Source organism: Haliotis asinina, chromosome 9, assembly GCF_037392515.1.
Source record: "Haliotis asinina isolate JCU_RB_2024 chromosome 9, JCU_Hal_asi_v2, whole genome shotgun sequence".
Lineage (NCBI taxonomy): Eukaryota > Metazoa > Mollusca > Gastropoda > Lepetellida > Haliotidae > Haliotis > Haliotis asinina.
Window position 1 is genome coordinate 62,438,665 of NC_090288.1, and position 13,787 is coordinate 62,452,451.

Consider the following 13,787-nt stretch of genomic DNA (forward strand, 5'->3'; position numbering starts at 1 on the left):
TACATCAAACTCATCAAAGTCTCAGTACGAGAGAGAATCAACTATGGCAGAATGTAAACACAGTGATCGGTGTGACAGCAGATTATGTAGGTCAGGCGTTGACCGGTTTTCAAACGTTGTCAAGGATGTCAATGAGTGTGAGTGTCACCCTCCGCATGGCAACCAGCCTTTATATATATTTACTAAGTCATTTCCCGAAAGTTCGAAGTTCGGGCACAAACGAACATCGTCAACACTGTAGAATGCCCTAGAATAAGTCTCCTGGAAGTACCGGAAAACCAGAATGCTAAAAGTGTTGACCAGCTATTAAAACGAAATATGACCCATCATGTTTAATATTCAAAACACTAAATGTTGTGACCCAATAATAATTATTACTTAATTAATAACAAAAATATACAGAAAATACACACTCGTAACAGTATATATATCTGCTGATATCTGCTGATATCTGCTGGCGACACATTAACTCTTGCGGGCAGCTGACATCTCCAGCTGCGAGGTGGAAATCTTATTTTCGAAAGTTAGAACCTCTTATTTCACCTCCATGGGGGCATATTTGTGAACTGTAAGACCTTGTACTCGACTTTAATTCTAACGTTTCAGTATTGGGATTTAGCACTTTGACCACCCTTCTCAAGTTACAACAGGATTAAAGTCTACACCTGTTTAGACATGTGATCGCAAGTGCGAGTCTCGATCTTACTTCCTGAACCATGAGGTAGGATGTGTGCGTTATCGTTCGGGGCCAGCATCACTGGCAGTATCCGGACGACTTCATGTGCCACCGGTAGGGAACATATTGATGAAATAATTGTGGATGATGGACAATCCACCACCAGTCACAGCTATAACAGTTAGCACCTATCATGAGAGAGTTATCAGTTCCCGAAGCTTAAGTCACTCACGTATTATTTTTTATCGTGATAAAGCTTCCTGCACACTGGCTTACAACGTCTCACTATCTGCATCACATGCAATCCATTTCCATCATCGTTCCTGAGGACCTATGTACAATGTTTTGAGCAGAACCAGAAACAGGTGATTTTGGTCTGCAATTTATAACCACAGATGAATCATAGATGCACTGGTCAGCGAATAATACAGACACAAGTATGTTCCTACGTTCTAGCAAATAAATGGCTTAGGTTTTCAAGACTGTATTTCGGGAAACCCTACCGGTGTACAAATTCCTCAGAAATCAAATTACACAACACGTACAGAGATGTCAACACACTCTGTTTCAACTTCATCTATTTCTGTTACTACAACACAAGATTCAATAGGTATATGGACTAACATTAAATTCCGGGTTTCGACAATATAAACCCATTTCTGTTTACAACCACGGTCATGTGAGCGTTGTAAACAGTCACCATGTATTTGTTCTGTCGATCATCAGTTATTTCTCTTGAGGTATGTCACCTGGAACTCTCTGATTCTAAAGACTGGAGGCATCGGTGACGCTCTTCTCATCACCTTGTTCTTGGTGACTACCGTCGTCATTGTCATCATAATCTGTATAACAGCAGTTATCATCACTCTCATCATGTACGGGTTGTATTAATCTTGGGTCACCTAGGTAATCTTTTCCTCTGAGTTTACCATTTGCAGTTCGTCAAAGGTTGCCGTTGTATCGTAATCCTTTTGCAGAAGTGCGTCTCTTAAAGTTCCAGAATGCACTTCGTTACGTCATTCTGGATAAAAAAACTTACACAGTTTCGTTAATTCATTGCAATGATTGGCAATTACGAACATTTGGATATCTTGTCATTCTTCACACTGTTTTACAAAACTGAAATACCTTTCACTGAAAACTCAACAGGATTTAGAGATTCTGAATACGATCACTTAAACGCTGCCTTGTAACAGTATTCTAGCAATATGATAGCGTGACAATCACATGCGGGAGACAAGACCTCAAGTGACGCAAGTCTGCTAGGCACTATGGTGCTGACTAACAGTCTTGGAGAACCGGGATTACACGGGGATAACCTTTTCTACAGAGGAACAACTGAGACAACTCTCGTCAAAGGATCCCTAGCTGTCACTGGTCATTCTTTAATACACCAATACTGACATGGTTATATTTACATTGCAAATAACGGGTAGATTCCATTGTGTTTACAGATGAGTGTTAACAAAGTTTGCCTGTATGTATGTCTGAACATGGAACATCTCCTACACACTGCGAATATCCTAAAATAATGACACATACAACTTTATGGATTACAACATCTTGAAATATGTCCTGTTTTTGGGTTGAAAGGACTTCGAATTCGTCGTTTAGCCTGATAACGATGTAAGAATCAACATCGAAACGTCGCCCAACGTAACAAATGCGACGCTGTAATCCAGAAAGTTGTATGTTTCATTTTTGACTCACCAGCTCCTAGAATGCCCATTAAACAAGTAGAATCATATCCTGCACAGAGGGTGTCATGTTCTACACAAGTGAAGTCGTATCTTTCATACGGGAGTCATATCCTACAAACGTGGACTAACATACCAAATACATAGAGTCATATCCTACACACCAGGAGTCATATCCTACATACTTGGACTCATATACCAAATACATTGAGTCATATCCTAAACATCGGGAGTCATATCCTACATATGTGGACCAGTATACCAAATACATGGAGTCATATCCTACACACCAGGAGTCATATTCTACATACTTGGACTCATATACCAAATACATTGAGTCATATCCTAAACATCGGGAGTCATATCCTACATATGTGGACCAGTATACCAAATACATGGAGTCATATCCTACACACCAGGAGTCATATTCTACACACCGGAAGTCATATCTTACATACATACATACCGGGAGTCATGATCAGTCTGCATACCTGACTCATACCAGACACACGAGGCGTTGTATCCTACACAAGGGGAGTTATATTCATTTAGGGTAACAGACATCACACTGACCTGCAAAGACGTGTAGTGATTCCTCCAAGACGACAATATCACCAAACCCATTTTGACATGTTTTTTTATGAACAATAGTTTTGTTTGATAGCCATGATTGTCCGAATTGATTGAATAAGAAAGTAGTTTTCTTGAGAAATGTTATTCTGTGTGTTAACCGAATAAAGGTGAGACAGACAGGGTTCGGGTAAACCGTGATTCTAGTGATGTAAGGAATGAGGCAACGATGACACTCATGTTCTTCTTCGTCTTTGTGATCATCCTCTCTGGTGGTAAGCATCTTTGGTTGTGTTCCAAACAGTAGATTGTTCTGTAGAAAAAAAGACAGTCCCCTGCAAACCTGTTTGAACAGCATGTAGGAATATTGCCCAACGAAAGATGCAGCGTCTTATTTCCGTGTACCTCGAACAACATACTGCTGATAGTACAGCCAATTTGGCCCTTCATCGTGGGTTTGCCTATGATATGGTGGCTTTGTTTATAAGGAGCCTACGCCGTGGGACGTAAAACTAACCTATTCATTTAAATGATGAAGCTAAAGTCAGTGACTTTATTTGTTTTAAGCGGACAAGCGGACGTTTTAACCATTTGGCTACCCCATCAACCCTCAGAATTTGAAATATTAGGTTTCGTTACTTGTTGTATATAAGCCACAAGCAGCAATATTCCAGCTATATGGCGACGATATATAAATAGTCGGGTCTTGATAAGACAATCCAGTGATCAGCCTCATGAGCATCGATCAATTCAGTTAAGACACTATGACATGTGTCAGCCAAGTCAGCGATCCCGACCTCGCGATCCCGTTAGTCGCCTCCTAAGACAGAGATTGGGTGCTGAAGACCAATGTGAATCCGGATCACGGGTCATTTTGGTAGTTAAGCGACTCCTTCTCAAACTTAATCGCACTATGAACTCAAACGTTGTGTTGAACGCTCAGAGATCGAAACGTGTGCAGATGATGATAAGAACACGTTGCATGATGTAAGAGCCATACCAATGCCGCAAGAAGAATACTCTCGGTTTTTGAACACAGAGAAACACACTATATCAGGCCGAGCACTGTACACTGCAATATTTTCCTATTTCGATGAATATTTTCCCCTTTTATTACGACAGCATTGGTGGTGATATACACCATTCGTCGTTGACTCCTTACAAAAGAAAAGACACACAATGTTTATTAATAAACACTACAAGAAGAACTTCCGACACATTCAAGCACCGTCTCGAACCGTATAAATCGAAATTATCGTGAGGGAATTTTTCTTCTTTTGGAAGATTTGTATTAAATGCCATGTCAAACGCCATCCCTGATACTGTATTCCTTTGTGAAACAATAGTAGAAAACAGCAATAAAAAGCCAAGCAGATCTCTATTCCACATCATTATTAAGCAGGATGCTGGGACAAGCGTTAATTTTTAGATTTACTGTATACTATTGTTTTCTTTGTTGTATATTGTCCTCTTCTTTGGTGTTTCCTGGATACCATACTAACTGTACCTGTGTATGTGATGCTGCTGCACTGACAACGTCGTCGGTGTTGTTGTTTGTCGCTATCCTTGTTGTCTGTGCAACTACGGTTATTCACGCCGTTGTCAGGTATGTTGTCACAACACTTAGAGACACTTAACATATCTGTATGCAGCCCAATACAGATGGTACTTCTGCTTGACGACGGTGCAAGAATCTGTAACGAAACATCGCGCTCACGAAATAATAGTTGTTGTTCATTAACTTTGTTTATAATCCATTGCCAGAAACTTGTCAAAACGAGGAGTATTTCTGGGCAAATGGGTTTCCAGAGTTAAACATGTTCCTGCAATGCTCTCGTGACAGGAAGCGACAGAAACCAATGGGAGGCCTAGCTACCAGGCCTGGTCCAATGTCTTCGGGGGTTATACTGAAAGACATTGAGGGAGACCACATTTACGGGAAACTGTATTACGAGAATGACCGGAGAGGTAGGACTGACGTTGACATGACCCCATATAAAATATGCCTTCGTGATTTGGATAGCAAGCAGGAAACCACAGTAGCACAGCCTTGAACAATTTAGCATAACTAGCATGACGAAAACCTTACCATACACAGATATAGATGTTTTGTAAGCAATGTGCGTTCGAAAGTCGTCTATATTCACATGGGGGTGCCACAGTTTGGTACTAGCTGATGTGACGATATTACACTCAAGACTGAGACATTGTAGATATGGATTGTAGACTTCACTCAAATATGTAACAGAGGTTCTGAAAGATGATTCGTTTGAGGACGTGAAATATATATATACACAAACGAGTGACATTTTGTAAGTACTCCTCTGGGAATGCCGAACCATTTAGCTACTTCGTATGTGGTAGTAACTGCTTATATCGAATAACATTGAATCACGTAAGATATGCGGAGAAGACCGATGTTTTCCGAATACAAGTCTATCGAAGGGAGATAACTCTAGTTATGTTTTTCTAGTCTGCAAAATCTAGCGATGGCTTCAACAGTTTAAAATTAACATTGAGGTGCTTGGTAAGATAAATACATTGTTCACTGATCACGAAGGGGTCGTGGATTGATGTACCCTCGATATTTGTTCATGTTCCCTGAGCCCCAATTATATTCCAACGATTACTGCGTTCTATAAATGCTACAAACGTGTTAAACTCTGTCCATCCCCATGGAAAACAGACGTTTTGAAAGAATAATTGTGTCAAGAAGCTGGAATATTGCAAAAAGCGGATTAAACCACAAACAAACATGTTCAGCACTCTTATGACTCTTGATGACGGATAAGGATTGTACGTTGCGTTTGCCACAATTCCACCAATATCAGTCCTGGGGACACCAAAAATGTTTATTCCAATAACTTGTGCCAATGCCTCCATGAATTTCAAGTCCTGCTGAAAACGATTTTACCATGAAAATCTGAAGAAGTGGACAGAGGTTTGAAGAAAGGTGTGTGCACGACGTTCCCAAATTCCCCGAACTTGGGAACTGACTCATATCATGCTTGGTCCCCTCGTATTATCTTCTCAAGTGACCAAACGGTGTTGGTGCTAAATATCACATGGCTGCAGATTGTTGGATATCAAGGAGCGAGAGGCTATATGTTTGGTAGTTTCTAGTTTCCAATTCTTGCTAAATGTGTCTGTAATGATTTGGTCATGCCTTTGGAAAATTTGAAATAATATGAAATACATAATGGGCAGTTTGTTCAGTCGTGGTGAAGGCGACGGATATCTGTAACCACTTTATACATTATCCAGGTGTTCTGGACAAGGAAAATATAAGATAGGCACTCTGTACAGATGTCTCTCTGATGTACGAATTGTGTGTATCTGCGTGTGCGTGTGCGTGTGCGTGTGCGTGGTGGCAAGGATTCTCCACCACATTCACGATGCACCAGTACTACTCCGTGTTTTAACACACACTTGTAACAATGCCATTTCTGTAATTTTCCTCCCGAGAACCGTACACGCCCTACCCCCTTCGATTTTGTGATGTATCCGAACTCAACTTTCATAGTGAGAAACGTGTGTACAAGCACATATAAGTCTTGTGACCGAAAAGTTACAAATGTCAAAGTGGCTATTTGTTATGTAGCCGATCTGATATTTGCAGTGTGTATTTAACACTAAGCTATTTTCGCTGAATTCATCGAGGAAAAACTGTTTTTTGCTTTTACACGTCCGTGTACGTTCACGTGACTGTGTTCACACATACGCATGTATAGACTTTATATTTTTGTATGAATAACACCAGTACTATTTTACCTGTACTATGTGATATTTTCAATATCGCATTTTCCTTGTTTGTTTGTGTTCTCTTTTTCAATTTGTGACCATGTAATTGAGGTAAATCTTATTGCAGTTAAGCTCCCAGTCATATCGTGTTCCCTTCGTGGAGATGCCCATGTGACGCTTTGCAGGTAAGGAGGGGGTACGTACTTGACAACCGTTGTTATGTGTTCTTTACCAATACAGGTTTGTTTCAAACGAAAATGACACCAGGTGATTATGAAAGGTTTGATTTTATGGTATTGACCTACAAAATGGCCGTTTTCTTTGTATTTCCTTCCCAAGAGCCCTGGTCAGAACAGATGGTGATAAGTTGCTTGTGTGGATCTTGGTAGGTTCCAATGCAACATGATCTTTTCCGATCTTTTGTGAACGTAGGTAGCAATATATCGTAATTGTCAGCATGTCTGTCGGTCGGTTTGACGTCATAGAATTCGCAGATGTAGATCATTCTTCACTGCTCATTGTTCATTGTTTGACTGGCCCACAGTTATCGCTTTCCATCTGGAAAGATATAAAGTGATAGTAACTTTAAAATGTTTAGTGGGTCAGTAAACAACGTTTATCGGCACTCGTTACTTTATGCCGACGACCTTTTAACATATTTTCACTTACGTACAAACAGTCGCGTAGTATACGGAGGCTAAATATACTAGTGAAAAAATGTCACTGCGTATGAAAAGAAAAATGCAGCAGTTATTTGAAAAGTTATAAAATTTCCTGAGCAGTCATGTAGCAAAGCACTCTCCATTAAATTTGATTGCACGTGCCATACGAACGTAGTGCACAATGAGCTTACTTTTCCTATTCTTTTTGACATCTGAAGTTCACACGTCTGACATTGAAAATTAAAGAACGGTTGGTTGTTCTCTGATCTCAGAATCGTACCTGAATTGCGCGTACGTCATGCCACGGCTTGTTGCAAATCGTGGTATCCAGGAGACTGCAATGACCCAAAATATAGTGATCAGACATTTTGGTGTCCATCGAAAAACAGTGGCATCTCTATGGTCTGCAATACGTCCAGTTTAGCTCCAACGGCTGGCACGTTTTACCAGATGCAGACTTGTATGCTAAAGAAGAAGAAGATTGGGACGGTGTTGTGCTCAGATGGCAGAGCATGGTTGAACAGACAGCGAGGTGAACGGCATGCCTACACGTGAGATGTGATGTCTCCCCGCGCCATAACGTGTTCTGTACCAAACATGACAGCATTATGGTATGGTTGGGGACATCACATCTCATGGTCGGATACAACTTGCCATTGTCAGTGGCAGTCTTACAGCTCTGCGATACAGGGATGAGATTATTGGGTGAGTCAGTGAGTGAGTTTAGTTTTACGCCACATTAAGCAATATTCCAGCTATATGGCGGCACTCTGTACATAATCGAGTCTGGACCAGACACCCCAGTGATCAACATGAGCATCGATCTACAAAACTGGGAACTGATGACATGTGTCAATCGAGTCAGCGAGGATGACCACCCAATCCCGTTAGTCGCTCTTACGACAAGCATAGTCACCTTTTATGTCAAGCATGGGTTGCTGAAGGCCTTTCTACCCCGGACCTTCACGGGTTAATGAGATTAATGAGCCTCATGCGCAGCCATTCATTCAAATGCACAGGCTTATCGTCATGTTTCATGTCAAGATAATGCCCGTTCCCACGTCACTCGTGTTGTGACAGCAGAACATCCAGGTACTTGCCTGGCCAGCTGTTTCTCCGGTCCTAGAACCTTAACAAACACGCTTGGGATGAAATGGAGCGGTGTACGCCAAGCCCAGCATCAACCATTGACGTCAGCCGATATAGGACAAGCGTTGGGTCAGACATAGAACAACATTTCCCAAGCATTCTTCAATGACATAGTGTCCTCTCTGCGTCGCAGTCTGAATCAACGCCACCGGTGGACACCAACGATACTGAATTTGTGAAATGATATTTTACACCTCATCCTTTCAAGGGCTTGTCACGATGCCTTGGGTCAAATCACACCAATTTCGATATCATCCGGTCAACAGTGAAACATTCATTTAGGAAAACACCATGTTATTGTCTTTTTGCACTAGAAACTGTCATTGCATCAAATAACGTACCCTGTTGACTAAACTATCTCCCCAAACACAGTCATCTGTCATGTGTTCCGGTTGCTTTTTTACGCCGCACATCATGTACGAAGCAATATTAGCCCAACGGGATTCGTGCAGCATAATTGCTTGGTGTTCAAAACTCCGTAAATCCCTAAATCCGTGTAATGTCTGTTACAGCAATGACCTCAAACATCTCTATCGTCGCAGCCAATGCAACAATGAACAATGGTAATTCTACACTTATACTGTATGCATGTATTTGTGTGTGTGTGTGTGTGTGTGTGTGTGTGTGTGTGTGTGTGTGTGTGTGTGTGTGTGTGTGTGTGTGTGTGTGTGTGTGTGTGTGTGTGTGTGTGTGTGTGTGTGTGTGTGTGTGTGTGTGTGCTTGCTTGATCTGTGCATGAGATCAGCATCATATCAATTTCTTTTTAAGCAATAGTTTGCTTCGGACAGATTCTCTTGTGTTAACTCAGTCATGTTTTTAGCACTGCCGAGTACGTCTTAAAAAGCAAACACAATACGTTGTAGCATAAAGGTTGTAAACTGGTATATGATGATTGAAATACTTATGTATTCAGATGGGCACCATGACAACATCATTGTGAAGTTCCTGATGGATCGTATACTTCTGTTGTCACTGAGTCTCCTACTCATCGGAGTTTGTGTTACCATGGCGATCGCCTCTTGTGTTGGGTAGGCAATGTTCTCATTACACATCCGATATCATCTACAGTTTGCTGACTTCACACTGACTTCACTTTGAAAAGACGTTCACTTCACACTGACGTTCAGTAATGAAGCATACCACTGTATGGCTGACAAACCCAAATGAGGGACGAAATAATTGTTACAAGACAATAGCAATAAGCACAATGCTGCAGAAGTTCATGCGGCACACATTTATATTACAATATACATGTATAACACCATAACCATGTAAAAATAACACCATAACTTGTGAACCTTACACGATGCCAATACTTTGCTTTGTTTTCAACGTATCTACGTTGATCTATGGTGCGTTAGAAAAGTATAGGCACGTGTATTCTGAAAACGACAGACTAAAACTAATTATAAGTGTGGTTGTAACCAATATATAAAAGACATCACCTTTGAAATCGGAAAATAAATTATGTTTATCTTTTATGGATTTCTAATGTGTTTTCGTACGAACCTGTCATGTAAAGGTATCAATCAAAGACCGTATTAATTACCTAACACCTTATCCGTTATCCCTTACAGTACACTAGTTCTACTCAGAAACCTGCATAGGCCACAGCGGGAAATTTCATCTGTATCAATTAAACTTTCATAGGCCATAGATGGAAGTGCCCCAGAGGTACTTCTGGTTGTCCAGCTTGACCTGAGCTACTCTACATATGCATGACGTGGGGGGTCAAACGGCACAAACGACTGGTTAAGTTAACTTCAGTAAATAGGAAAGCTTGCTGCCTAAACGTCCGAACAGGAAACATTAAACCATCTGTAGCTAATTGTTTAAAGAAAGTTAGCGTATTGCTGACGATTTCTCGGCACTGGGATGTCAAACGCTGACCTTGTCTAGGCTCTTCGGACATGTTCACAATCACCAGACAAGGTGGGACCCCTTCACAATAACAGACTCAGCCACTTGTGACACGGTCACGCAATGCATTTGTATTCACTTGATCAGGTCAACCTGAACAACCTGTAAACCGTTGTACATATTTGTTGATATGTTGCAGAGCAAGAGAAAGGTTGAAGATCACAGAGAAAGAATGCTCCTCCCAGTCTGATAGGGGTGGAGTTACTGCCATGTTTGACCAGTATGAAGCTGTGGATGATCGCTGCTCCACAACACACATTGCCAGTGTTTCCGGAACACAAATACATACCAACAGTGAATTTGAGGCCGGGCCTGAAAACAAGAGTTTTAGACCTGGATATGACGTGTATGAAAATGACCCGTTGGGCGGAAACTGTGTCTCTTCGAATAACAACTCTGGAAGTAGCAACTGGTATGAAAACAACACCTCTGTTGCAGGGAATCGTCAGTATATCAACTCGTCTCATGCGGAGACGCGTGGCGATGGAATCTATTCAAGTGTACCTCGACACTATTGAAAGCGTTAATTCATGTCGACTAGAGCTATGGATGACATTATCATCGTTAGCTGTTCTGTCATCGTGATGTTTACTGATATATATCTGACATTATGTCACATGTACAGCCGTGGGTGACTTCGAGAAATAAATATGATGTTGATGCCAAGTTGAAGGAAATGTATGACATTTAGACTATTAGACACTCTAGAACATTGTCGCTTGTTCACATTTGTGAAAACATTCAATCATTTCCGTCTTGTGAGATCCAATACGGGACAGTTGTGACACACGCTAGTGAAGGTATATTTGCATTCTTTTGTAATGAATAAGTACGTTTGGATTTAGGCAGCTATTAGCAATGGTCCACACCACGGCGGGGGACATCAGAAATGGGCTTATGTACGAATGTGAATGAGAAACAAAACGTAAACATATTTTTAAATATATTGCCACATTAATTGTTTCACAACTAGTGACTCGTTGGATAACAACATGTTTACCGTTCTCGAATAAATTTTATGATTGCTTCATCATGTCGTTATATTTGACGTAAAGGTAATTGTCTACAGCACGTGTTCTTTGCCATTTGCCAAAGTTATAAAATATTGCACAAACTGGTCGTTTCATCCTTAGTCAATGAAGGGTTATTGTTTTGAGACGCTGTTAGCACTGTTTCAGTTTCACTGTTTCAGGGTTTGAGCTCAGTCGTGTACCGTGTGTGGATGTGAACCTTGGTCGTCGACGTGGAGCAAATAGATTCAGTCGCCCCTTTCCACGTTCAGGAGGAGGACATCATGAATACAGATACCGAATTGACAAACCAAGGAGTATAATAAGGGCGAATCCAGAATATGAAATCACGACCAACGAATCCTATCCTGGCTCAGGGATGAATTAAACACATGGGGAAAAGTATGATTATCAGAAAACCCCGTACAATCTACACGTCTACCAAAGCATTACCTTCTCAAACTTTCTGTCACTATATAATATCTAGATATCAATGCTTTGAAAGCTGTTCTATTCATTTTGAATCTCTCAAATGGTAACTTTCTGATCAGGGTGTGGACCTGTCATCACTCTGGACCAGACAGTTGCACCACCAATGTTCCTCCTTCCAGTATACGCTATATCGGGGTTGTACGTGTATCTCGTGGTGTCTCGTTTATAAAATTAGTATGATCTGCTGTTCCTGTTTTTTTGAAGAAATACATTCCAAGGCAAGTTGACAAATGGACGAAAGGCTCTAAAAATTCATCCACATTTGACTTTCATGCTTATATTTCCTGGTTTCTGGGGGCCATTTTCATAGTGTCACCAACCACATCATGAAAGGTTGAGTGAGTCGCATTCCTCAATAGCAGGTGTTGTGACGTGACACTGAACCTATAACAGTTATCAGAGGTCAAGTGGTGTTGAAGGTCGTCTGTATGCGCAGGACAATCGGAAAGTACTAGAAGATCAATGTCCTGGTGAAACACGTGCCAGTGTTTTGTGGTGTAAACTAATGACATTACACGCGCCATATAGTGGTATGGACCCTGTCAGTGTATCCTTTATGATAAGATGGTCACTCAAGTCAACAGTTTCCATTTCCTGGATGTAATGACCGTCCCCGCTACTACAGTCTGACTTTACAGGCAGAGTCAGGAGACTCAGGTTGTGTCGTGGTCAGTTGGTTAAACTGCAACGACTACTAAAGATAATCCCGACTGTAACGCTCGCATCCTTCGAGGGCGACGAGCAGACGTCGACAGATGCAGATTACTTTGCCCGGTCGGTATACATCCGCTGGGTAGGTTTTACCAATAAGTAAATATCTGAAAATAAACTGCTCACTATGTAATTTGAAGTTTGGCTCCTGACCCACTTGAGAGATGTTGGGTAAACTCATAACGGTGAATCAATACTGAATGAGGCGAGAGAATGAAGTGGGCAAGTGACTGACTCTACTGAGTGAGTCAAGAGACTGAAGTGGGCAAGTGACTGACTGTAGTGACTGAGACGAGAGACTAAATACCATTTTTGTATGAATCAATGAACTGAAAGCTGGTGTAACCATAGTTGTTCGTAGTGTCTCTCTTCGCTTTTACACGTGAAAACTCAGTCTGAATTGGTTCACGAGACTCATATTTCTGTTTGTATGAAAGTAATATCACTATGTGCCAGCCTCACTTGCCCGAAAATCATATATATGATTCCAGTACAATGACAAACACACGACAAAACCAGGTGATCCATCGCGCAGTCACTTACGTCAGCTAAACACACATTAACACAAACAAGCCAGTTATAAATCCCGGACGACGTTCAACAGCTTCCTCATGTCATGAAAGGGTCTTTTGATAGCTCAAATAGCTTTGAAAGGAGCACACCCATCCTACAGTCAATTCTAGGTTGTTGTGACCGGTCTGTTATTCTGAGGAGATCAACACTGAATCGTATGACTTGCGAAAATGTGTCATCCGAAACAATCCTGAAATATAACGTCATATTATTAATATGTTATGGAGATTTATGAGTGACGTTTCTGCTTGTTACATGAATTATATACATCACAATATATGACCACTTTTTCTGACAGTACAATGATCGAGTGACCACACACCCTTATCTTCATCTACATTTAGCTGGAACATTGGTACATGGTACTCAAAGCTTTGGCTCTTCACGTTAACTGTCCGGGTTTGAATCCTTGCACAGTTAACTTGGTCGCAACCAGTTGCTATTACTTCTTGAATTAATGCGAGGTAGTACTGTTAAAATAAACACTAACTGTTCCTCCTGTTCGAGTCCTGGTGATATATATCTAAAATAGACAGACAGTGATAGGTATAATGTTATTAACTTAATGTGTAGCCCCTCCCGCTCG